Consider the following 26,971-nt stretch of genomic DNA (forward strand, 5'->3'; position numbering starts at 1 on the left):
TTATGATGATAGATTGAGTAGACTGGGTCTTTACTCATTGGAGTTCAGAAGGATGAGGGGTGATGTTATAGAAACATTTAAAATAATGAAAGGGATAGACAAGATAGAGGCAGAGAGGTTGTTTCCACTGGTCGGGGAGACTAGAACTAGGGGGCACAGCCTCAAAATACGGGGGAGCCAATTTAAAACCGAGTTGAGAAGGAATTTCTTCTCCCAGAGGTTTGTGAATCTGTGGAATTCTCTGCCCAAGGAAGCAGTTGAGGCTAGTTCATTGAATGTATCCAAGTCACAGATAGATAGATTTTTAACCAATAAGGGAATTAAGGGTTACGGGGAGCGGGCGGGTAAGTGGAGCTGAGTCCACGGCCAGATCAGCCATGATCTTGTTGAATGGCGGAGCAGGCTCGAGGGGCTAGATGGCCTACTCCTGTTCCTAATTCTTATGTTCTTATGTAAATGATTTGGGATCTTGGTCATGAGTGCATCGGCCGCTGTGCCAGGCTGGAGGACTGCGTCTGGCAGATTATCTTTTAGGAAAGTGGAACAGGCCACAAGGTGGACTCGTGTTAAGTCTCTCTCTTCCAACTCGGGGTGACCTCTCCTGAAATTTGCCCACCTCCTATTAACTTCCAATGGGTCGTCCCCATCATTAATTGGCCCCAACTCGTGGCTACACGCCGTGGTATCTGCACTAGTTATGGGCCGTCAGTCGGTATGGTTACGGGTGATGTGACCATGCGTATTACGTCGTAAAGAAGTGGTTACTACGGCTACTATTGGCTCTTGTGTCTCCAAGGTATCCCATCCTACACCACCCTCCTGGGGATTATACTGACTGCCTTCCTCTTCCCAATCTGTCTCTCCCTCATCCCCTTCTGCTGTCTCTGCTATGGCTCCCTGTGTTACTGCGGATACCAGGGCCTGCTGCTCCCCTAATTTACTTTTTAGCCTCGCTATTTCTAGTTGACACTGGGAGTGGCCTGCCCTCCTATTTGGCTTCTTAATTACTTCCCTTGATGCACCCCTAGCATCTTCTATCCCTTGCTGGAGCCCCAAGTTTTCCAATTTCTATTTTTTTAACTCTAATTTGTTTTCAACCTCTTCAACGACGGCTGCTGTGGCATTTAAATTTGAAAGGCTTTGTTGTTGTAGCAAAGAAGCAGTCTGTTCGGCCCCTCTTTCTAATCGCCTAATATTGTGGTTTAATTGACCAATTTCTTGTCTTAAATGCTGTATTTCTCCCTCTTTTAACTGCTTCACAAGTTGGAGGCCTTCTTCGTTTTGTTGTTTTATACCTTGACTCTCTTTTTTTCTTTTAGTTGAATCTCTTTTACTTGCAATTCTTTTAAATCCTGTATCACGTTTGCCCTTTGTTCTTTCACACTCTCAATCTCTTTTACTTGTCGTTCTTTTAAATTTTGCATCACTTTGGCCTCCTGCCTCATTAATTCCTCATCTCTCCGGGCACAATAAAATGCACTGAATGGCAAGAGACCATTTGCCCGTTTTGGCCTTAGCTCTCCTTGATCTACTTTCTCCTGGATAAATTCCACGAGCTCCCCAAAGGACGCATGTTGGCCCTTACTGAAGTATGGTGCCTGTGTCTATAACTCTTCTATGTCCTTTATGGGTACCTTTTTGGATAACTTCTCCTGATAAATTATCTCAACATTTTTTTTTGTTGGCTTTCTGATCATGACCGATCCCTTCATCCTGTGTCTTTTGAATTTAATTACTGGTGGGTCCCCACTTAAACAGGTCCAACTATCGAGACGACTGCTCATTAAGATGCAACTACTCCCGATCCGTTTAACCATTTATAGTTTATACTGCACAACACAGGTTAGAATCGCAACTCCCGAAATGTCCAATTATTCAAAAGAATAATCAAAAGCTGTCTCACCAGATCCTTTACCAGCCCCCAATTTTGTAAGATTTCTAAATCTCTGACAATAAATTGACAGCAAGACTGATCCTTTTAAAACAATTTGGAATAGTTTATTAAACACACACACATGCACATCTATCAGCAGTCGTCAGCTATGAACCAACTTAGTTACAACAGATACAATATTACAATAATGATTTATAAAAATGTATAAAAAGGTTTACGTCACTTCCCTCTGGCAAAGCACATGGCCTGCTTCTTCATCTGTAGAGGAAGGTCCTGCTTTCGCTGTGTGCTTAAGAAAAGAGAAGAAGAGAGCCAGCAATTTTTGGCTTGACTTATTATACTGCTTAAGGCCATTGTTTCTCAGGAAGCCTCAGGATTGGATCTTTGTTCCAGGGCCATTCCTGATAAGAACATAGGAATGTAAGAAATAGGAACAGTAATAGGCAATATGGCCCCTCGAGCCTGCTCCGCCATTCAATAAGATCCTGGCTGATCTGATCATGGACTCAGCTCCACTTCCCCGCCTGCTCCCCATAACCCCTTATCCTCTTATCATTTAAGAAACTGTCTATTTCTCTCTTAAATTTATTCATTGTCCCAGCTTCCACAACTCTCTGAGGCAGCGAATTCCACAGGTTTATAACCCTCTGAGAGAGGAACTTTCTCCTCATCTCAGTTTTAAATGGGTGGCCCCTTATTCTGAGATTGTGCCCTCTAGTTCTAGTCTCCCCTATCAATGGAAACATCCTCTCTGCATCCACCTTGTCAAGCCCCCTCATAATCTTATACGTTTCGATAAAATCACCTCTCATTCTTCTGAATTCCAATGAGTAGAGACTCAACCTACTTAACCTTTCCTCACAAGTCAACCCCTTCAACCCTGGAATCAACCTAATGAATCGTCTCTGAATTGCCTCCAAAGCAAGTATATCCTTTCGTATATATGGAAACCAAAACTGCACGCAGTATTCCAGGTGTGGCCTCACCAATATCTAACATAGCTGGAGCAAGACCTCCCTGCTTTTATACTCCATCCCCTTTGCAATAAAGGCCAAGATACCATTGGCCTTCCTGATCACTTGTTGTACCTGCATACTATCCTCTTGCGTTTTATGCACAAGTACCCCTAGGTCCCGCTGTACTGTGGCACCTTGCAATCTTGCTCCATTTAAATAATAACTTGCTCTTTGATTTTTTCTGCCAAAGTGCATGATCTCACACTTTCCAACATTATAGTCCATCTGCCAAATTTTTGCCCACTTACTTAGCCTATGTCCTTTTGCAGATTTTTTTGTCCGCCTCACAAATTTCTTTTCCCCCCATCTTTATATCGTCAGCAAACTTGGCTACGTTACACTCAGTCCCTTCTTCCAAGTGATTAATATCGATTGTAAATAGTTGGGGTCCCAGTACTGAGCCCTGCAGCACCCCACTAGTTACTGGTTGCCAACCAGATAATGAACCATTTATCTCGACTCTCTGTTTTCTGATAGTCAATCCTCTATCCATGGTAATATATTACCCTCAACCCCATGAACTTTTATCTTGTGCAGTAACCTTTTATGTGATTGGAGATTGGCTTCTCCTCATACATGTGTCTGTCTAGAGGGTCAGTGCCATCCCTTGATTAGGTTAATGGCTTTCCAATTAACATTTTTTCTCGTTTGGTGAGTTTCAAAGCCATGGAGACATGAACTTGGGGAAGTCATCCATTTTGTTTCAACACTGCAGCCTTTCCGTATAAGCTACACTTTTAACATTTATATATATATATATATATATATATAAAGAATTAATTTTATCATTACTAAACACTTTTAAAAGTTTCCCAATCCTCTGGCCTCCCACTAGTCTTGGCCACTTTGTATTCCATTGTTTTCAATTTCATACCATTCTTTATTTCCTTAGTTAGCCACGGATGGTTATCCCTTTTCTTAAAGTCTCTCTTTCTCATTGGAATATATTTTTGTTGAGAGTTATGAAATATCTCCTTCAAAGTCCGCCACTGCTCATCAATCATTTTATACTTTAATCTGTTTTCCCAGTCCACTTTAGCCAACTTTGCCTTCATACCTTTGTAGCCTCCTTTATTTAAGCTTATAACACTGGTTTAAGATCCAACTTTCTCACCCTCTAACTGAATTTGAAATTCAATCATGCTATGATCACTCTTTCCCAGAGAATCCTTTACTAGGAGATCATTTATTCATCCTGTCTTATTACACAGTACAAGATTGAAGATATCCTGCTCCCTGGTTGGTTGTGCAACGTACTATTTAAGAAAACTATCTCGGATACACTATGAATTCTTCATCAAGGCTACCTTGGACAATTTTATTTGTCCATTCATTATGAAGAATAAAATCGCCCATGATTATTGACCTAGGCCTTCTACACTACTTAAAGTGGATGTGCTTTGTTGCAGAAGTACCTCTTTGTTAGTCTGGAGAAAGCCTTGGACCAACAGCCAAAGGAAAGAGTAAGGAGATTTTCTGATGCGGCATGGGAGGTCTTGGTACTGGGGGTATAAAGACACAATTAAGTCCTCTACCCATAGGGAGGACAGGAGGCCTTCAAGGCTGAACATCAGAAGGCTGTGGGAGGAGATCGCTGAAGCTGTCGCTGTGATGTGTTGTCCTCAGAAGCTGGATCCAGTGCCGCAAAAAGTTTAATGACCTCACACATGTGTTCAAGGTTAGCGAATGGATCCTCAAATGCCATATCCCACCATCTGCACCACAAGCTTCAAACACTGCTCAATGCACCACACCCCCAGCACTCACCTCCAAATAATCTCTAACCATCGCCACTCATACTCCACTTCACTTCACCCTCACACACTTATCACTGCTGCAAGCCTCACATCCACATCTCACACCTTGCACACACTGCCAGCTATTCAATCATGGCAGGCACCTTGTCCCAAGCACCTTGCAGCACACTCACTGACACACTTCCTTTTCTCTTGCAGGCAAAGGTGGCACACAACTGCCAAGAGCACCATTAGACAAGTGGAGGAAGCAGTTCTTGACATCATTGGAGGGACAGTCACAGAGCCTGTGGCGAGCGGGGAAGTTGAAAGTATTGTCGATGATGACGTTATGCTCATACCTAATGCTTTTTCGCACATCCCACTTCACCCTCATCCCACAATCTCTTCTCATTTACAAGCTGCTAATGATGTATGCATGAAATCTTGCGGTGGGGAATGGTCGCATAGTGGTAATGTTATGGGACAAGTAATCCAGAGGCCTGGACTAATTTCAAATCCCAACATAGCAGCTGGGAAATTTAAATTCAGTTAAATAAATCTGGAATAAAAAGCTAGAATAAGTAATGTTAATTATGATTATCATAAAAACCCATCTGGTTTGCTAATGTCGTTTAGGGAAGGAAATCTGCTGTCTTTATCTGGTCTGGCTTATATGTAACTCCAGACCCACAGCAATGTGGTTGACTCTTAACTGCCCTCTGTAATGGCCTAGCAAGCCACTCCGTTGTCAAGAAGATGGCTCACCACTACCTTCTCTAGGGCAATTAGCGATGGGCACTAAATGCTGGGTTTCCCAGTTCCGTTCACATCCCGTGAATGAATTTAAAAAAACAACCCAAACCAACCCTTTGATCTTTCTCCTTTCAAATACCCAAGAACTGCATCTGACACTCAGACACCAGCTCAAAAAATGGCCTTAGAGCATAGTATAGAGGTGGGATCTACTCGTGGTGAGTCATCGTGCATAAGCGGGCTGCAGCATGGGCAGGGGGAAAGTGTAGCGCAGTTTCTAACACCCCGGAGGGCAGGTTCGCACACGAGTTCTGCTGCACAGGACACAGATCATGACCTCGATGGGGTCTTCCTTCAGAGGAAAGGTAAGGGGCATGCAGATAGAAATGCTCGGTGCAATCGCAGGCCTGCCAGAGAGCCGCTTTTCACTGTCAAGGAACATGGAGGAGTTCAGCTCCAACATCGCATGTGGCTTTGCGCGGGGTTTGGAGCCCGTGATTTCCAGAATGGAAATGCAGCCGCACAACTTAGCGAGAACATTGATGCTACCAATGTAACAGTAAAGGAGCGGGTAGTAGAGAAATTAGATAGGATAAAAATAGATAAAGAGGAGGTACTTACAAGGTTGGTAATGCTCAAAGTAGAAAAGTTATGCAGTCCAGATGGGATGCATCCTAGATTGCTGAGGGAAGTAAGGGTGGAAATTGTGAAGACTCTGGCCATAATCTTCCGATCCTCCTTAGATATTGGGGTGGTGCCAGAGCAGAGGAGGATTGCAAAAGTTATGCTGCTATTCAAGAAGGGGAGAGGGATAAACTCGGCAACTACAAGCCAGTCAGTCTAACATTGGTGATGGGAAACTTTTAGAGGTTTTAATCTATGATTTATAGCATGATATAGCACAGAAGGAAACCATTCAGCTCATCTGTACTGGCTCTTTGAAAGAACCATCTAACTAGTCCCACTCCCCTGCTCTTTCAGGCAGTGCATTCCAGATCATAACAACTTGTTCCTTAAATGTTTCTCCTCATGTTGCATCTGGTTCTTTTGCCAATTACTTTAGTCTGGTTAATGACTCTTCCGTCACTGGAAACAGTTCCTCTTTATTTACGCTATCAATACCCTTCATGGTTTTGAATACCTCAAATAAATCTCCCCTTAACCTTCTCTGCTCTAAGGAGAACAATCCCAGCTTCTCCAATCTTTCCACATAAATGAATTCCCCCATCCCTGGTACCTTTCTAGTAAATCTCCTCTGCACCTTTTCTAAGACCATGACATCCTTCTACAATTTAACACAATATTCCAACTGGGGCCTAACCAGTGATTTATGAAGGTTTTGCATAACCTCCTTGCTTTTGTACTCTATACTGCTGTTTATAAAGCCAGGGATTCCTATGCCTTTTTAACAGCCTTCTCACCTGCCACATCCAAAGATTTGTGTTCATGTACCCACTTGTCTCCCTGTTCCTGAACCACTTTTATAATTGTACCATCTAGTTTATATTGCCTCTCCTCATTCTTCTTATCAAATCGCATCATTTCATACTTCTCTGTGTTAAATTGCATCTGCCATGTGTCTGCCCATTCCACCAGTCTATGTCCTCCTGAAATCTGTTATTATCCTCATCACTGTTTACTATATTACTGAATTTTGTGCCATCTGCAAATTTTGAAATGATGTCTTCAATCGAGTTAGTTAAACATGATTTGCCTTTGACACACACGCATGCACACACACACATCGAACACAGGATCTGTATTGGAACCTCAGCATTTCACTATATTTATCAATGATTTAAATTAAGGAATAGAAATCCGTATATCCAAGTTTTCTGATGACAGTAAGTTAGGTGGCACAATAAGCAATGTAGATGGGAGCAGAAAGTTGCAAAGCAACATTGATAGATTAAATGAATGGGCAAAATTGTGGCAGATGAGGTTGAATGTGGAGAAGTGTGAGATCATCCACTTTGGACCTAAGAAAGATAGACCAGAATATTTCCTAAATGGTGAGAGAAGCCAGCAACTGTGGTGGAGCGGAGAGATTTAGGTGAACAACAGTGACTGCACTCCAAAAGTACGTCATTTAATAGGTTATTAAATGTTTTTTTTTAAACATAAAAAGGAATCCAAAATTAGCTAACATAAAAGGGAAACCAAAAGTCTTCTATAGGCAAAAAAATAATAAACGTGTAGTAAGAGGATGGGGTGGGACCGATTAGGGACCTAAAAAGGAGACCTACACTTGGAGGCAGAGGGCTTTACTAAATGAGTCCTTTGCATCTGTCTTCACCAAGGAAGAAGATGCTACCAACGTCCTAGTGAAAAAGGAGGTAGTTGGGATACAAATTGATAAAGAGCAGATACTAGAAAGGCTGGCTGTACTTAAAGTAGATAAGTCACCAGGACCAGATGGGATGCATCGAGGATGCTGAGGGAGGTAAGGGTAGAAATTGCGGAGGTACTGGTCAATCTTCCAATCCTCCTCGGATACTGAGGTGGTGCCAGAGGACTCAAGAATTGCAAATGTTACACCCTTGTTCAAAAAAGGGTGTAAATATAAACACAGCAACTACAGACCAATCAGTTTAACTTCAGTAGTGTGGAAGCTTTTAGATCTGATAATCTGGGACAAAATTAAAAGTAACTTAGACAAGTGTGGATTAATTAAGGAAATCCAGCACTGATTTATCAAAGGCAAATCATGTTTAACTGAGTTTTTTGATGTGGTAATAGAGAGGGTTGATGAAGGCAATGCGGTTGATGTGGTGTACATGTACTTCCAAATGGCATTTGATAAAGTGCCACATAATAGGCTTGTCAGCAGATTTGAAGCCCATGGAAAAAAATGGACATTGGCAGCAGTGTTATGAAATTGGCTAAGTGACAGGAAGGTACGCAGTAGTGTTCCCAGGGGTCAGTACTAGGACCATTGCTTTTCCTGATGTATATTAATATCTTGGACTCAGGTGTACAGGGCATAATTTCAAAATTTGCAGATGACACAGAACTTGGAAGTATAGTGAACAGTGAGGAGGATAGTGATACATTTCAACAGGCTATAAACAGGCTGGTGGAATGGGCAGACACATGGCACAGAAAAGTGCGAAATGATACATTTTGTTTGGAAGAAAGAGGAGAGGCAATATGGGGTGTATGTGAACAAATTGTTTAAGGTGGCAGAGCAGGTTGAAAAAGTGGTTAAAAAAGTATATGGGATCCTGGGCTTCATAAATAGGGGCATAGAGTACAAAAGCAAGGAAGCTATGATGAACCTGTATAAAACACTGCTTCGGCCTCAACTGGAGTATTGTGTCCAATTCTGGGCATCGCCCCTTAGGAAGGATGTAAAGTCTGAGAGAGGGTCTGGCACAGGCTCGATGGGCCAAATGGACTCCTTCTGTGCTGTAACCATTCTATGATTCTATGTTCATCTTAAGGAGAATGGAGTACAAATGGGAGAAAGTTATGCTGCAGTTGTATAGAATTCTGGTTCGACCCCATCTGAAATATTGTGTTCAGTTCTGGGCACCGCACCTCTGGAAGGATACATGGTCCTTGGAGCGGGTGCAGCCTAGATTCACCAGAATGATATCTGGCTTAGAAGATTGAATTATGAGGACAGATTGCATAGACAAGGCTTGACTATAGAAGATTCAGACGTGATCTAATTGAAGTGATAAAGATGATTAAAGGATATGATAGAGTAAATAGAGATAAACTATTTCCTCTGATGGGGGATGTCCAGAACAAAGGGGCAGAACCTGAAAATTAGAGCTAGGCTATTCAAGAGTGTTGTCAGGAAGCACTTCTTCAAATTAAGGTTATTGGGAATCAGGAACTTTCTCTCCCAAAATCTGTTGTGGTTAGGTCAAGTTGAAAATTTCACAAAGTTAGATTGGTAAATTCTTGTTAGATGGGGGTATTAAGGGATAAGGAACCAAGTTGGATAAATAAGAGTTAATATGCAGATCAGCCTTGGTCTAATTAAATGGCAGAACAGGTACTGTTGCTGTAAATGTATACAACTACTTCACATCATCGGTAGAAAGCAAACAATCCCATCGCTACCAATCACTCATGCCCCTTTTTCCATGCGGAAACTTGTTATTACATTCTAGCTCATCACGTCATTGTAACCTAAATAAAGAAAAAAGAAAGACGTGGATTTATATCGCGCCTTTCACGACCACCGGATGTCTCAAAGCACTATACAGCCAATGAAGTACTTTTGGAGAGTAGTCACTGTTGTTGTTATATGGGAAATGAGGCAGTCAATTTGCCCACAAGCAAGTTACCTCAAACAGCAATGTGATAATGACCAAATAATCTGGGGTTTTTTAATGTTGATTGAAGGATAAATATTGGCCAGGACATTGGGGATAACTCTGCCATTCACACCCGATCCAGCTTAACCATTTTCTAATTTATGTTATTACTATTTCAATTCAGCCCATCATTCATTTTGTCTCTCTAATCTCTCCTGCCTTCCACCTTATCACAGACCTTCCCTTTTGTTCTTTCTTCCCTTCCCCCTTTCATTGCTTAAGAATGTTCTCTTTTCGAACATTCAGCAGTTCTGACGAAGGGTCGTCCACAGGAACGTTAACTCTGTTTTTCTCTCCACAGATGCTGCCTGCCCCAAAGAGATTTCCAGCATTCTCTGTTTTTATTTCAGATTCCAGCATCAGCAGTATTTTGCTTTTATACTGGGGATCGCTTCCCTGCTCTTCTTTGAAATAGTGCCATGGGATCTTTTACGTCCAATTGAGAGAGCAGATGGGGCTTTGGTTTATTGTCTCATCTGAAAGATAGCACCTCAGACAGTGCAGTGCTCCCTCAGTGGAGTGTCAGCCTAGATTCTTTTGTGCTCAAGTCCTTGGAGTGAGACGTGAACCCACAACCTTCTGATTCAGAGGTGAGAGTGAATGAAGCCCAAGGGTGATTGCCAAACTGTTTTATCAGCATGAGGCTCCTTTAACTGGATGGGTCAAACCATGACAATACATGGCAAGCCTCACCCTCACATTGCACATCACAGTGAGATCAGACATCACAATAGATTTGTAAACTGGGTGAATTTGAGGGAGAAGGCTGTATAACCCGTTTAAATGAAGGAAAGGGAGCTGCATTGACTGTGACTAACTGGCTCATCTATTTAGGAGTGAATGTAGTCAGGTAGAAGGTCAGAACAAGTGTACTTTGTGAAGACAGTGTGAACAATGGCAATGTCATCAACAGAAAATTGTGGACCTTGAAAGGCTTGTCTCAACATCGTTACCGTTAGATATGTAAACTTGTATTTACTCTGTACAGCCACCAGAGGGCTCAACCCCTGGGGTCCCAAGGGATCCCATAATCCCTTGGGAGCACAGGTATTTAAGGAGGCCTCACAGGTTGGAGAGGCACTCTGGAGACCTGCAATAAAAGACTACGGTCACATTTTACTTTGAGCTCACAGTGTTCAGTCTGACTCTTTCTCCATACATAACAACTGGTGACAAGATGCAGATAGCGAACCTAAAGATGTAGAGAACAGTGGGCACCCTGGAGAAATTCTCAGAGAGAGATGATTGGGAAACTTTTGTGGAGCGACTCGACCAATACCTCATGGCCAGTGAGCTAGATGGGGAAGAGAGCGCTGCCAAACGAATGGCGATCCTCCTCACCGTCTGTGGGGCACCAACATATGGCCTCATGAAGAATCTGCTCACTCCAGCAAAACCCATGGAGAAATCGTACGACGATTTGTGCACACTGGTCCAAGAGCATTTGAACCCGAAGGAAAGCATCCTGATGGCGAGGTACCGGTTCTACACCTACAAAAAAGGTCTGGAGGCCAGGAAGTGGTGAGTTATATCATCAAGCTAAGACACCTTGCAGGACATTGTGAATTTAAAGGACATTTGGAGCATATGCTCAGAGACTTTTTCGTACTTGGCATTGGCCACGAAGCCATACTTCGTAAACTTTTGACTGTAGAGACTCCAACCTTGAGTAAGGTCATAGCGATAGCCCAGGCGTTCATTGTCACCAGTGACAAAACTAAGCAAATCTCTCAGCACACAAGTGCTGCTATAAGTACTGTGAAAAAAGTGATGTTGTTTTCAAATTGCAAAATACAGGGCAGGTCACACATGCCTGCAGCTGCACGTCCGCAGATGTCTCAGAGTCCACCATCAAAGGTGATGAATACAAGGCCATTACCATCTTGTTGGCGCTATGGGGATGATCATCGTTTCCATTCATGCCGATTCAAAGGGTACATTTGCAAGGGCTGTGGAACAATGGGACACCTCCAATGAGTGTGCAGGCAAGCTGCAAATCCTATTAAACCTGCAAACCACCATGTTGCAGAGGAGGACAGATCCACGGAGGATCACGACGAACCAGAGCCTCAGGCAGAGGTACATGGGGTGCACACATTCACCACGAATTGTCCCCCGATAATGCTGAATGTTGAACTAAATGGACTCCCAGTGTCAATGGAGCTGGACACGGGCACGAGCCAGTCCATCATGGGCAAACAGACTTTCGAAAGATTGTGGTGCAACAAAGCCTCAAGGCCAGTCTTAACTCCAGTTCACACGAAACTAAACTTACACAAAAGAACTGATTCCTGTAGTCGGCAGTGCTACTGTAAAGGTCTCCTATGATGGAGTGGTGCACAAGCTACCACTCTGGGGGGTACCGGGCGATGGTCCCACGCTGCTCGGCAGGAGCTGGCTGGGAAAGAAACGCTGGAACTGGGACGACATCCAAGCGCTCTCGCCTGTCGATGATGCTTCGTGTGCCCAGGTCTTAAACAAATTTCCTTCGCTGTTCAAACCAGGCAACGGGAAATTCCAAGGAGCAAAAGTGCAGATCCACCTAATTCTGGGGGCGCGACCCATCTATCACAAGGCGAGAGCAGTACCGTACATGATGAGAGAAAGGGTAGGGATCGAGCTAGACCGGCTGCAAAGAGAAGGCATAATTTCACCGATTGAGTTCAACGAGTGGGCCAGTCCTATTGTCCCAGTCCTCAAGGGAGACGGCACCATCAGATTCATGGACTATCCTGAGCAACCCAGGGCAAGAAAGGCCCAAGATCGACTCATATTGTAAATAGGTACACTATTGACTTGGGGGGGGGGGGGTGGGGGGGGAGGGTGTTGTTATATATGTAAACTTGTATTTACTCTGTACAGCCACCAGAGGGCTCATCACCTGGAGTCCCAAGGGATCCCATAATCCCTTGGGAGCACAGGTATTTAGGAGGCCTCACAGGTTGGAGAGGCACTCTGGAGACATGCAGTAAAAGACAAAGGTCACACTTTACTTTGAGCTCAGTGTTCAGTCTGACTCTTTCTCCATACATAACAGTTACCTTGTATTATAATTTGTGAAAGTCATAATGAATAATATGTACAGTTTAACAGTCCCAGTAATATTGATGCACAGTAAGGTGGAATAGTTGAATTTGTTATAATTAATAGATATTCTATGGCATTGTTCATAGCTGGTCTGAGGCCTGGAGCCTGGTTACTGATGGTGACTCAGCCTTACTCTCGGGTCACTCAGCCTTGTCCCTCCCTTGACCAACTGCTGCAAGTCCTTTGTTTAGTGCTAACTCCCTGTTCTGTAAATGTATACAGCAATTTAACATCACTGGTAGATCTCCCATAACCTTGCTCATGAATGTCTGGGGGCGACAATAGTTACCAATCTTTACTGGGCACCACTCTCAAATTCCAGGCAGACATTTACACCCTGCTACCTGCAGGTACAATATAGAGTTTAACGGAACTGGATCATCTCCCCTGGTCTTTCTCCTGAGCAAGTACTTGTTGAAAAGTATCAATTCGAACAACATGTTTAACTAATTTACTGGAATTCTTTGAGGATATAACGAGCATGGTGGATAGAGGTGTACCGATGGATGTGGTGTATTTAAATTTCCAAAAAGCATTCGATAAGATGCCACACAAAAGGTTACTGCAGAAGGTAAAGGTACGCGGGGTCAGAGGAAATGTATTAGTATGGATCGAGAATTGGCTGGCTAACAGAAAGCAGAGAGTCGGGATAAATGGGTCCTTTTCGGGTTGGAAATCGGTGGTTAGTGGTGTGCCACAGGGATCGGTGCTGGGACCACAACTGTTTACAATATACATAGATGACCTGGAAGAGGGGACAGAGTGTAGTGTAACAAAATTTGCAGATGATACAAGGATTAGTGGAAAAGCGGGTTGTGTAGAGGACACAGAGAGGCTGCAAAGAGGTTTAGATAGGTTAAGTGAATGGGCTAAGGTTTGGCAGATGGAATACAATGTCGGAAAATGTGAGTTCATCCACCTTGGAAAAAAAACAGTAAAAGGGAATATTATTTGAATGGGGAGAAATTACAACATGCTGCGGTGCAGAGGGACCTGGGGGTCCTTGTGCATGAATCCCAAAAAGTTAGTTTGCAGGTGCAGCAGGTAATCAGGAAGGCGAATTAAATGTTGGCCTTCATTGCGAGAGGGATGGAATACAAAAGCAGGAAGGTCCTGCTGAAACTGTACAGGGTATTGGTGAGGTCGCACCTGGAGTACTGCATGCAGTTTTGGTCACCTTACTTAAGGAAGGATATACTAGCTTTGGAGGAGGTATAGAGACAATTCACTAGGCTGATTCCGGAGATGAGGGGGTTACCTTATGATGATAGATTGAGTAGACTGGGTCTTTACTCGTTGGAGTTCAGAAGGATGAGGGATGATCTTATAGAAACATTTAAAATAATGAAAGGGATAGACAAGATAGAGGCAGAGAGGTTGTTTCCACTAGTCGGGGAGACTAGAACTAGGGGGCACAGCCTCAAAATACGGGGGAGCCAATTTAAAACCGAGTTGAGAAGGAATTTCTTCTCCCAGAAGGTTGTGAATCTGTGGAATTCTCTGCCCAAGGAAGCAGTTGAGGCTAGCTCATTGAATGTATTCAAATCACAGATAGATAGATTTTTAACCAATAAGGGAATTAAGGGTTACGGAGAGCGGGCGGGTAAGTGGAGCTGAGTCCACGGCCAGATCAGCCATGATCTTGTTGAATGGCGGAGCAGGCTTGAGGGGCGAGATGGCCTACTCCTGTTCCTAATTCTTATGTTTTTATGTTCTTATGTATGTATAGCCCAGCAGGAATTGGATTGTGCTCCATTTAAGGCTCCCACCAGCACTAGCTATTTCCCCTGCTTCACTGGACCAACCCAACCCAGCATCATTGGTCCTGATCAATTTGGCACCACTGATGACCTGGAATGCCTAGCTCTACAGCACTTCAAACCCAAGAAACACAAGCACTATTTAGGAAGGACGTTGGAGTATCAGAATTATCCTTCACCAAGAGAATGGGGCATGGAGAAGTCAAACAATCCCATCACTTTCCATTGCCCATGCACCCTGTTCTCTGAATCGTAACTGTGTGGAACTTGTTATTAAAATCTAGCACATCAAGTAATTTCAACCTAAATGAAGGGTGTTTGCCAAACATAGATGTTTCATCACTGTTTAACTGGATAGGTTAAACCGTGACATCACAGGGTAAGCCTCACTCTCACTTTGTGCATCACAGTGAGATCAGACTTCACAATAGGTTTGTGAACTGGGTAAATTTAAGGCAGGAGGCTGCACAACCAGTTTAAGTGAATGAAATGGAACTGGACAGACTGACTAATTGGCTGATCTATCTAGGTGTGAATGTGGTGGGGTAGAAAATGTGGACAGCTTTGTTTTGTGAAGGGAGCATGAACACTAGCCAGCTGACAGTTGGAAGGTTGTTCCTTTAGAAGGTTTGTTTATTCTACTTGTAGTTCCAGCTTGTATTATTCCCTGTGGTAGTCAGATTATCAGTAAAATCTACTGTAGTGACCATGCAAATATAAAGGCTCAAAACCTGGAAACTGAAACCAGTCTTTATAAAATGTGCAGGCTTTCCTGGTCAGTACACATGGGTTGTTCTAATCAGTTCATTCTGGATGCTGAGATTGTCTGCGGGACAGCTCAGCTTGAATGAACAATATAAACAGTCGAGAGCCTCTCTATTTAAACCGTTGATTGGTGTTGAGCAGTGTCCTCTGAGTGGAGTTTTGGGATGGAATGTATGGGAATAAATAAGGCTGAGAGGACGAAAGAGGACAATTGAATAATCAGCGACTCAAAGTGTCCATCAGCACTGAGAGTTCAGAGTTGAGACTTGAAGAACAAAGGGGGTGGAGGAGGCAAGGGTGGGGTGGGGGACGGTGAAGACATTCTTCACACAGCCTTATTGTAACAAGTAGACAGAAACTAAAATAATTTCAATAGGAATTGGATATTTGAAATGGAAGAATTAAAAAGGATACGGGGAATGGCAAGGATTAAGTGGCATTAGTTGAAGAGCTTTCACTGGGCACATGTGGACTGTGGTGTATGTAGCACTCAAATCACTGACTCCACACGGTCTGGTGTTGTAGTAACTGCTGTGACCTTAGTCCTTTATTGTGTAACTCCAGAGTCCCTCTCAGGTGTGGTGGGCAGCCTTTTATACTCTGTCTTGCAGGTACTCTCAGGTCTCCCACCACAGCGCCCTCTGTGGCGCACCATTGTGCTTATACATTTAATGTACCAGGACAATACATAACATCTCACACCCCCCCCAGTTCCAAGAGCCATTGCCAGTAACCTCGGCCTTGTTTGTCCTGGTTAATTTGTGAGTGTGAGGCCAAGACCATCCACTTCCCTCTTCCCCCCCCATATAGAGATTATGCTTGCAATCCGGTGCAAGCATGTGGTATTAGCAGTCCTTGCATGGGTGATGAAGTCACGAGTATAACCTCCAACAGAAAAGAGGTATACATGTACATTTGTATGGTACATATATTATATGGTACAGATGTTATGTCAAAAGGTTGCAGGTACACTGAACAGTTATTTAATCTCAGCTCACTGGGTGAGGTACGGTGGTGGTATGCTGTCCCTTTTTGCCCGAGGTAATGGGCTGCGCTGAGACAGGGTATCGCAACTAGAGCGTTGCCTCTGTTCTCAGTAGTCGCCTTTGCGGCTCATCTGCAGCCGCTGAACCATTGCATAAATCATAAGCCATTAGGCATATTAGTCACGGACCCTTAACCCTTTTACTTGTACCTCGTGGTATTACCTCTTTTCGTAAATCATTCATATCCATCATTTTAAACACAGTACATATATAGCATCAAAATATTAACTCTTATTCTAAATCACGTCATCATACAAATCACATTACTCAATTAGATTCGCTCTTGCCTTCCAAAAATCTCTGTGGGGACCGCCAACCGTGTAAGGCCCTTTTAAGGCTCCCGGGCGCATTTCACTTTTAAGATGCAATCTTGTGGTTCCCACGAGGCTTCCACTGGGCGCCGTCATTTTAGTTGGTCTGCTTGCCTTTGTTCTGCTGCTCTTGAGCTCGCTGGCATGGCGTTTTAGGAAGAACTAGAAGGGGTAAAGAAGGAAGAAAGAAGAAAAACGGCCAAGAACAATTGAATCTTGAATTGTGGCAGAAATGATTCTGTGGTTTCGATCAGTCATAGTCCCTGTGGCCTCGGTAACTGCCGTAACTGCTGCCTAATCCGCTGCTTTGGCTCTTGTGCCCATCCGAGTAGCTATCGCATTCTCCCGGGTCATACCTGCCGTCGCTGTAGCCTCCTCTGCCGCTGTAGCCTCCTCTCCTGCAGTTCCGGCCGCCACTGTAGCCTCCGCCACCGCTGTAGCCTCCTCTCCTGCCATTCCGGCCACTGCCGTCCCGGCCTCCACAGTAGCCGCCCGACTTTCTCTCCGCGTGGGCCCCCCCGATTTGTCACCCGTCGGTGGATTTCCCGATCAATGCCTGCTCTTCCAGGGTCTGCTCGTCTGTGGAGGCTGAGGCTGTAGGATTGCTTGAGGTCAGGAGTTCTGGGCTGCTGTTGTCTGTGTGGGGACTTAGACTGCCGATGAACAGCTTCTTTCTCCTCCAGCTTGGTCGGCGCTGCTCTTTGGGAACCCGGGGAACAGCAGTCTGTGGAGGAATGAAGTCTTCCCAGCTCCCACGGACCTTCCCCATCCACCTCCTGCCGAGAAACGTTGGCCCATCGCCTGCAATGACCCACAAAGGTAAACCGTGTGTCTCGCCCCCGGGAGATACCTGCACATCCGCTCTGCCAAGAACAGGTATCAGTTCCCTGGTGTAGGTGCGCAGCTTTACCGTGATCGGGACCAGCTTGGGTCGTGCAGCTGGGTTGACCCACAGTTTCTCAAAAGTTCTCTGACTCATCAATGACGGACCCGATCCAGTGTCCACTTCCATACTCACTGAGACTCTGTTGATCTTGACTTCCATAATTACTGGGGCCGAATCGTCGATACACGCATACAGTCCAAACAACGCCTCATCTTCTTCTGCCTGCTCCTCGCTGGATGGTGGATCCTCTACCATCTCCTCAGCCAGACGGTGAGTCAGGTTTCTTTTGCACACAAGCTGAAGGTGGCCTTTTGTGTGGCAGGTATTGCACGTATACTCCGCAAACCTGCACCGGTGAGCCCCATGGCTTCCTCCACAGCGCCAGCATGGTGCTACTCGATTAGCCCCCCTTGGCGGACTCTGAGTTCCAAGACCCTGAGGTCCGTGCTCCCTGCCCTCACAGAGCCACGTTCTGCAGTTTTGCTCATGGTGGGCGCTATCCTGTGGACAGTGCCTGCCGGGTTCGAGACTGTGTGGATCATCTGCTTGGTGCTGCACGTCGAGGTCATAAATGCCCTGCTGATGGTGATGTCTTGCTTCAGGGTGATTGTGGGCTCAGTGGATAGCAGCTTGTGAAGGAGTCCCTCATGGCCAATCCCCACAACAAAGACATCTCGCAATGCGTCATCAAGGTGTGTGCCAAAATCGCATGGCGCCGCGAGTCTCCTGCGGCCCGCAGCATATTTGGTGACATCCTGGCCCTCAAGTCTGCAGTGGTGGTAGAATTTGTGCTGGGCCATGAGGATGCTCTCCTTCGGTTTCAGTTGGTCATGAATGAGTGCAATCAGCTCCTCATATGACTTATCCCTGGCGCTCGCGGGTGCCAGCAAATCCCTGACGAGACAGTAAACCTCATCACCACAACTGGAAAGCAATATCGCCTTACGCTTCTCTCTTAGTGCGTCCGTGTTCCCCATCAGGTCGTTTGCTGTGAAGTAGTACTTGAGCCTTTCCGTAAAGGCCTCCCAATCATTGCCCACTGTAAAATCCTTTAGCGAGCCCAGAGTAGCCATGGTTGCGTGAAGTTCGTCCGTGTCCTTGTCGCCAATGTGATGTATGTAGCACTCAAATCACTGACTCCACACGGTCTGGTGTTGTAGTAACTGCTGTGACCTTATTCCTTTATTGTGTAACTCCAGAGTCCCTCTCAGGTGTGGTGGGCAGCCTTTTCTACTCTGACTTGCAGGTACTTTTAGGTCTCCCAACACAGTGCCCTCTGTGGCGCACCATTGTACTTATACATTTAATGTACCTGGACAATCCATCACATGGACAATCCAAATGGTCCTCTTCTGTGTAGTAATTGAGCAGCAGTAGATGGGAAATCAGCTGGAATGGTCAGCGGGCTATAGTCACCATTTGGTCTGGTGAATAAATCGAGCGGATTCCACTGTGAACATTTGAACAGATCCAGTAACAGTGAGGTAGAGCAGGGTGGAGTGCTTCATTTGTTGTCACTGTAGGATCTCCTGTGACTTTATCTACAGATTGGGCAAGGCCTGGAGTGCAGTTACTAATATTTACTGGACCCCCAAGTGGAAAGTAAAGGCTGGATGTGCCTCCTTGGCAGTAATCTCAACCAAGCTTGGTAGCTGCCCCACACTGTTAACTTTGAAAAGTGAATAAGATTTGAATAAAGTAGAAATTTTCAGGGCTATGTGGAAAGAGAGAGGGAGTGGGACTAATTGGATAGCTCTCACAAAGGGCCACCAAAGACACAAAGGGACGAATGGCTGCCTTCTGTGCTGCATGATTCTGATATTCTAGGTGGAATTTCCTCACTCGGCTAATTTAAATATCTAAGATGGTGCGCCTGTTCGAGAAATTAAGGCTTGAGTTGGCAGCAGGCCCAGCTCAGGATCACAGCAGCAGTGGAACCAGGACTCTACTTTGTAACTTGTGCAGGAAAACTGCAGTGGAAATGAAAATCGCAATTCCACAACTACAGAGTCCCAGCCTGGCCACACAGGAACCTCAACCAATTGTTCTGAGCTACTAAACGCAACTGAGGTCATTAGTGCTTGATTTAGCGCTCCAGTTCTTTCTCAGAGCGCTAACAGGCAATTTACCTTAAGCTTAGAATCATTAGCATTTGGTGCTACTTTTTCAACATTTCAAAAATTAACGCCCAAAAACGAGGCACTATAGAATTTCTAGCCCAAGGTTCGGAAGCCTGTTTTTAAAAGGTTTAATACCATATTCTCACCAAAAGTTTTTCAAAATTCTGCTGTTGTTATAAATGTAAATTAACTCTCTTCGGCATGATTTACACCAGTTATCTCCTGACCAAAAGTTCACCTTCCCCTTTTTTCAAAATTTATTACAATTGATTTCTCATGCAACGGTTTAAGGACATCTATGCCACAGTCTTTGTGTAGTGTTTCCAGTCACAGTCCCTCCAGATCTGAGCCTGTGCTTTAAGACCCACTCACGAGGAAGTGAATGCCCTATGCAAAATGCAGGCTAGTGCACTGTCACTGCTAACTGCAAGACCGTGAATCCCCATCCTCCTACCCCTCCAGCACCATAGTGGAGCACAAAGCTCCATGCAGCAAACATCTGGGTGAAACATCTGTGGACCTGTGGCAGCCTGCGAAGGAGGGAGTACCAGGCAGTCTAGCACCCACACAAGACCCAGACAAATGTCTATGAAAGAGGGGAGCCATGACAAATGCCTCCTCATGTGCCACAACGCACAATGCTTCAACTTTACAGGGGACATCAGCGGACTCGATACCTCCTGACCCAGCAAAACCCAGGAGCTGTCACCAAATGATCCAAAACAGCACACTGCCCGAGAATGCCGCGCCGATCCTTCAGGCGATCCTTCAGCCCCCTGCTGATGTTAGCGCTGGAAAGAGTGCGTTGCACAAAGATTCTGTGCTCCGCTCATGTAAATCAGCAGGGAGCACCAAAATACCAGTGCTACCAGCGCTCTTTTTGCGGATGGTTGTTAACCTTGGCCTGTGGTGTCACCAGTCATTTTCGGGCATAATTCAATTTCTAGGTCGGTATTTTTTGTTTCAAATATTGATAAAGCCTGAAAACAAGTGTGTCAAGGGCCAGCGCTATTTGCCTGCACCCATTGAAAGTGGTCCAGCCAGCACGCAAAATTTGTGCTGCCTGCTCATTATAATGATCTCAGCACTAAACGCGCTGCTGATTGGCTTAGCGCTGAACAGGTGTCACAATATTGGGTGCAGTCTAATGGCCAGTAATATTTGGCCTAGGTGCTCTGCACTACTTAAAGGGGAGATGCTTTGTTGCAGGAGCAGCTAATTGTCAGTCAGGCTGAAGACATGGCTCAGCAATCTAGAGAGAGAGAGCAAAAAGATTTTCAGATGTTGCACTCGAGGCCTTGGTCGTGGCCGTCCAAAGAAGGCGGGCTGTATTGCAGGGTGGCATGAAGCCATCCAAGGCCACTTGCAGAGGCTTTGGGAGGAGATAGCTAACTCCGTCATGGCCACCAGTGTGATTCGAAGGACTTGGATCCAATGCCGAAAGAAGTTTAATGACCGCTGGTCAAGGTGAGTGAAGGCTTCAGCAAATGCCACATCTCACCATCTGCACCACAAGCCTCACACACTGCTTAATGTACCATCACTCACCTACCAAAAATTTATACCTTTCACCACTCGTACCTCACAATCAGAGCTTCACCACCCTCACAACCTTACCACAGCTCTAAGACTCACACCTACCTCTCACACCTTGCACACACTGACAGCTATTGAACGATAGCAGGCACATCATCCAAACACCTAGTACGACACTCATGACACATTTCCCCTTTCTCTTGCAGGCCAAGGTGGCTCACAATTGGAGAGAGCAACAGTAGAAGGGAGGCGACCATGTGACTATACAGAACCTCAGCTGTATCTGGAGGAAGACCGCACTTGACATTATTGGAGAGGAAGTGACTGCGGCCATGGCAACGAGAGAAGTTCAAGCTGATAATGACGATATGGTGATTGGCGAGGCTGAAAGCATTGCTAATATGATGGTAAGGTCATTCCTAATCCTTCTTCCCACATACCACTTGCCCCTCATCCCACAATCTCTTCTCACTTACAAGCTGCTGATGGTGTAAGCATGCATATCTTGGTTTCCACCCCTCCCCTCACCACAACTCTTGTGCCTTTCTGTTTTCAGATATCCAACAACTACCAACAGGCCAGCCTGTCTCTCACGTTGTGGAGAAGAGTGATAGAGGAGGAGAAGAAGACATATCGCCACTGCATCTGACACTTGAAGACACCAGCTCAGAAAATGTCACTGAGCGAAAATTAGAGGGTAGTGTCTGAACATGGTGAGGCACCAGGCACAATTAGGCTGCAACAAGGCCAGGGGGAAAGGGTAGCTCAGGGGGTCAGCTCCCCAGAGGGCAAATTTGCACACCAGTTCTGCTGCACACTCGATGGGGCAGCCTTCAGAAGAAGGGTGATGGCCATGCACACAGAACTCCAAGGTGCAATGGAAACTCTGCCAGAGAGCCTCTTGTCAATGTCAAGGAGTATGGATGAGTCCGGATCCAACATTAGATGGGTTTTGCACAGAGCTTGGAGCCCATGGTTTCCAGGATGGAAATGATGGACAAATCCAGGAGAGATCTTGTGGACCAAGCCATGATGTGACGGGTGATGTCGCGGCTTCCATTGCAGCACAGGCGGAAGCGACCCAACTTCTCAATGCTGCAGTGGAAGCTCAGACTGCTGCCATTATCGCTGGGTTTACAAGTGTCGAATGGGGCTTGCAGGGTCTCACAGCAGTCCAACAATTTGTCCTCCAACAGATTGCTAGGAATGCTGAGAGTGGCAGTGGGCCAGTGGAGCAAGAACTTGTTGTCCACTCTCAGGATGAAAGCATTCCTACTCCCACCACTGTCACTCCGCCATTGCCCTTCCTGCTGCCTATCAGCCAGCCAGCCCAGACTGTTGCTCATGCCGAGGTGATGCAGTCTACATCTCGGCCTACAGCTGGTTGAGGTTGTCCTGCAAGGCCATCTGTAGTCTCCCCACTGAGAGTCAGCAGCCTCTGTAGGTGCACTAAAGTAGGAAAAGGCACATAATCGGCAGACACAAAGGGATTGCACAGAGGTGTGTTATGTATGTAAACTCTACTAGTGTGTAAGACTTGCCATCAGGGGGTGCACCTATGGGAGACCCAATGGTCACCTGCACACCCCGGGCAAGCAGGTATAAAAGGCAGTCTACCATGCTGTTTCCTCACTCTGGAGTTACTTTCAAGAGACCAAGGTCACAATAGTTTGTGAGCTTACAGCATACAGTCTTGTGGAATTATTCTGAACACAACAATAGACGACGAGTAACAGATCACGAATTTTCACGCGGTTATGGCTGCGTTGGTATTCTTGAGAGATTTGTTGAGGGTGATGATTGGGAAGCCTTCGTTGAGCATCTTGACCAGTGCTACGTGGCCAACGAGCTGGATACGGAAGAGACCGCGATCAAGCGCAGGGCGATTCTCCTCACCATTTGTGGGTCCACGATATATGCCCTCGTCAAAAATCTGCTAGCACCGACGAAACCAACGGAGAAGACATATGCAGAGTTGTGCACGCTGGTTCGGAAACACCTCAAGCCGAAGGGGAGCATCTTAATGGCCAGGTATCGCTTTTACACGTACCACCGCTCCGAGGGCCAGAACGTGGCGAGCTATGTCGCCGACCTGAGACGCCTTGCGGGACCGTGCGTATTTGCTGGATTTTTGGGGGAAATGTTGCGGGACTTTTTCGTGCTTGGAATCGGCCACAAGGTCATTCTTCGCAAACTGCTGTCTGCCAAATTCCTAGATCTGAGCAAGGCCACTACGATAGCCCAGGTTTGCATGTCCATAAACAATAACAAAAAAACAGATATCTTTGCAGCATCGAAGCTCACCGGCAAGTATTGTGCATAAAATAACGCCTTCAGCAGGCAGAACTGTACATGGCAGTGCCTACATGCCCTCAGAGGCCAGACCAAGGATGACTCAGAGCCCGCCGTGGGGCGTGAATGCGAATGCATTAGTACCATGTTGGCGCTGCAGGGGTAATCATCGGGATCATCAATATCGATACAAGCACTACATGTGCAAGGGCTGTGGAACAATGGGACACCTCCAGCAAATGTGCAAACATGCTGCAACTCATCACGTGGCAGAGTCGGCAGAAGATGATCAATCCGTCAAGGATCATGCTGAACGAGTAAGCGAGGCAACTCAACCCGAGGCTGAAGAGGAAGTGTATGGGGTACACACCTTCACCACTAAAAGCCCTCCGATAATGTTGAAAGTCAAATTAAATGGCATTCCAGTTTCCATGGAATTGGACATGGGGGCGAGTCAGTCAATTATGAGCCAGAAGGCTTTTGAGAAACTATGGGGCAACAAGGCACAAAGGCCAAAACTAAGCCTAATTCACACCAAGCTGTGCACTTACACCAAAGAGCTCATACCAGTCATTGGCTGTGTAGAAATGAAGGTATCGCACGATGCATGATTTATCACTGGATTGTACCAGGCGATGGCCCAACGCTGTTTGGCAGAAGCTGGCTAGGAAAGATCCGATGGAACTGGGCCGACATCAAAGCACTGTCTTCGATGGATGACGCCTCCTGCACCCAAGTTCTTAACAAATTCCCGTCGTTATTTGAGCCAGGCATCAGCAACTTCACAGGCGCTAAAGTGTAGATCCATCTAGTCCCTGACCCGTTCATCACAAGGCCAGAACGGTTCCATACATGATGCGAGACAAAGTTGAAATCGAGCTGGACAGACTTCAATGAGAGGGGATCATATCACCAGTCGAGTTCAACGAGTGGGCCAGTCCAATTGTTCCGGTGTTGAAAAGCGATGGGCCGGTCAGAATCTGCGGGGACTACAAGGTAACGATCAACCGAGTCTCGTTACAGGACCAGTACCCACTATTCAAAGCAGATGACCTGTTCGCAACACTAGCAGGGGAGAAGTCGTTTACCAAGCTGGATCTAACCTCTGCTTACATGACACAGGAGCTGGCTGAACCTTCGAAAAAATTGAAGTGCATCAACACACACAAAGCACTGTTCATATACCATACCATAGATGCCCTTTTAGAATTTGCTCGGCTGCGGCCATCTTCCAGAGGAACATGGAGAGTCTGCTGAAATCGGTTCTGTGCACCGTGGTGTTTCAAGACGACATCCTGATCACTGGTCGCAACACCACCAAACACTTGCACAACCTGGAAGAGGATCTAATGCGACTGGACAGAGTGGGACTCAGGCTGAAACGCTCCAATGTGTTTTCCTGGCACCAAAGATTGAATTTCTGGGGAGAAAGATTGCGGCGGACGGCATCAGACCCACGGGCTCCAAGACGGAGGCCATCAAGAATGCACCCAGACCATAGAATGTGATGGAGCTGCGTTCGTTCCTGGGACTCCAACTATTTTGATAACTTTCTACCGGGGTTGAGCACTTTGCTGGAATCCTTGCATTTATTGCTATGCAAGGGTGACAACTGGGTTTGGGGTAAATCTCAAGAGACAACCTTTAATAATGCCAAAAACCTGCTATGTTCTAACAAGTTACTTGTATTGTATGACCCGTGTAAACGTTTAGTACTAGCTTGTGATGCATCTTCGTACGGGGTTGGTTGTGCGTTATAGCCGGCCAATGTGTCAGGCAAACTGCAACCGGTTGCATATGCATCCAGAAGTTTATCTAAGGCTGAAAGAGCCTACAGTATGGTTGAGAAAGAAGCATTAGCATGTGTATACAGGGTTAAGAAAATGCACCAATACCTATTTGGACTCCGGTTTGAGCTCGAAACCAACCATAAACCGCTCATTTCGCTGTTCTCAGAAAGCAAAGGTATTCACACCAATGCTTCATCCCACATCCAAAGATGGGCACTAACGTTATCTGCGTATGACTATGTAATCTGCCACAGACCATTGTAACCCATTTATGAGTTGACCGAAGTTGTACACCTTGAGAACATTGACCACAAGGGAGTGAACTTGTGGGAGACACTCCTAACCTGGACTTTCAGGTATAAAAGGGGAAGCTCCACCCATCTTCATCACTTGAGGTCTTGGTAATAAAGGTAACTGGTCACAGAGTGACCTTCTCTCAAATATGGGCCTCGTGTGCATTTATACTGTATAGTAAGGACATATCATTGGCGACGAGAAACTGGGATTTAAACCACGTGAGCATGGCCACTAGCAGCACAGAAGAGAGGTACTGTGTGGGTGATGATTGGGACACTTTATTGAGAGACTACAGCAAAGTTTTGTCACTAAGTAATGGTTGGGACAGGATTCGGCCGAAAAACGCAGGGCTCATCTCCTGACAGTTTGTGGATCCAGAAAGTATTCCCTGATGAAGGACCTTCTAGCGCCAGGGAAGCAGGCAGACAGGACATTCAAAGAGCTCAGTAAGTTGATCGGGGAACATCTTAAAATGACGAGCAGCGTGCACATGGCGAGACACCGGTTTTACATGCACCGGCGGCGAGAAGGGCAAAGCGTTCCTGACTTTGTGGCATATCTCCGGTGACTGGCGAGCCTATGTAAGTTCCCAGATGCATGCAGAGCGGAGATGCTGCGAGACTTTTTTATTGAGGGCATTGGACATGCTGGGGTTTTCAGGAAACTGATTGAGACCAAAGACTTGACCTTGGAAGCGGCGGCTCTGATAGCCCAGACATTTATCTTAGGGGAGGAAGAGACCAGAATGATGTATGACAAAAATCTTGGCTCAAATGCAGCAAACGACCAGGGAGTCAACATTGTTAATGCGGCACACAGTTCTGTAGGCAGACAAGGGCAATCGGACATGCCCCAGCATGTAGTCGAACCCAAAGGGTGAATTCAACAGAGACAATGGCTAGCTGAACGGCGATTCATGCCATCGCAATGGACAATGCGGCCAGTAAGGGGCCATCAACACCTGTTAATGGTGCGCTTAAGGACAGTTACAGAGACAGTCAGAGACGATCGACTGGTAATGGACCTTTTGTTTCCAACAACGGGGCCTCCAGTTCATGCTGGAGGTGTGGAGGCAAACACCCAGCCAGAGCTTGCAGGTATCAGCAATATACCTGCAGAAACTGCAACGTCAGCAGTCACTTGGCACATATGTGCAGGAAGCCTGCAGCCAGGTTGATGTACGAGGAGGATGGGCCCGATGTAAGCCCTACGAGGTCAAATGGATACTGGGGGAAATCGCTGGAAGCTGAAGTTCAACGAGTTCATGTGGAGCACATATACAGTTCATATACCAGCACGCCACCAATAATGATGAAAGTATTAATGGAACTAGACACGGGGCCAGCCAGTC

The sequence above is a fragment of the Pristiophorus japonicus genome, chromosome 5, assembly GCF_044704955.1.
Source record: "Pristiophorus japonicus isolate sPriJap1 chromosome 5, sPriJap1.hap1, whole genome shotgun sequence".
Lineage (NCBI taxonomy): Eukaryota > Metazoa > Chordata > Chondrichthyes > Pristiophoridae > Pristiophorus > Pristiophorus japonicus.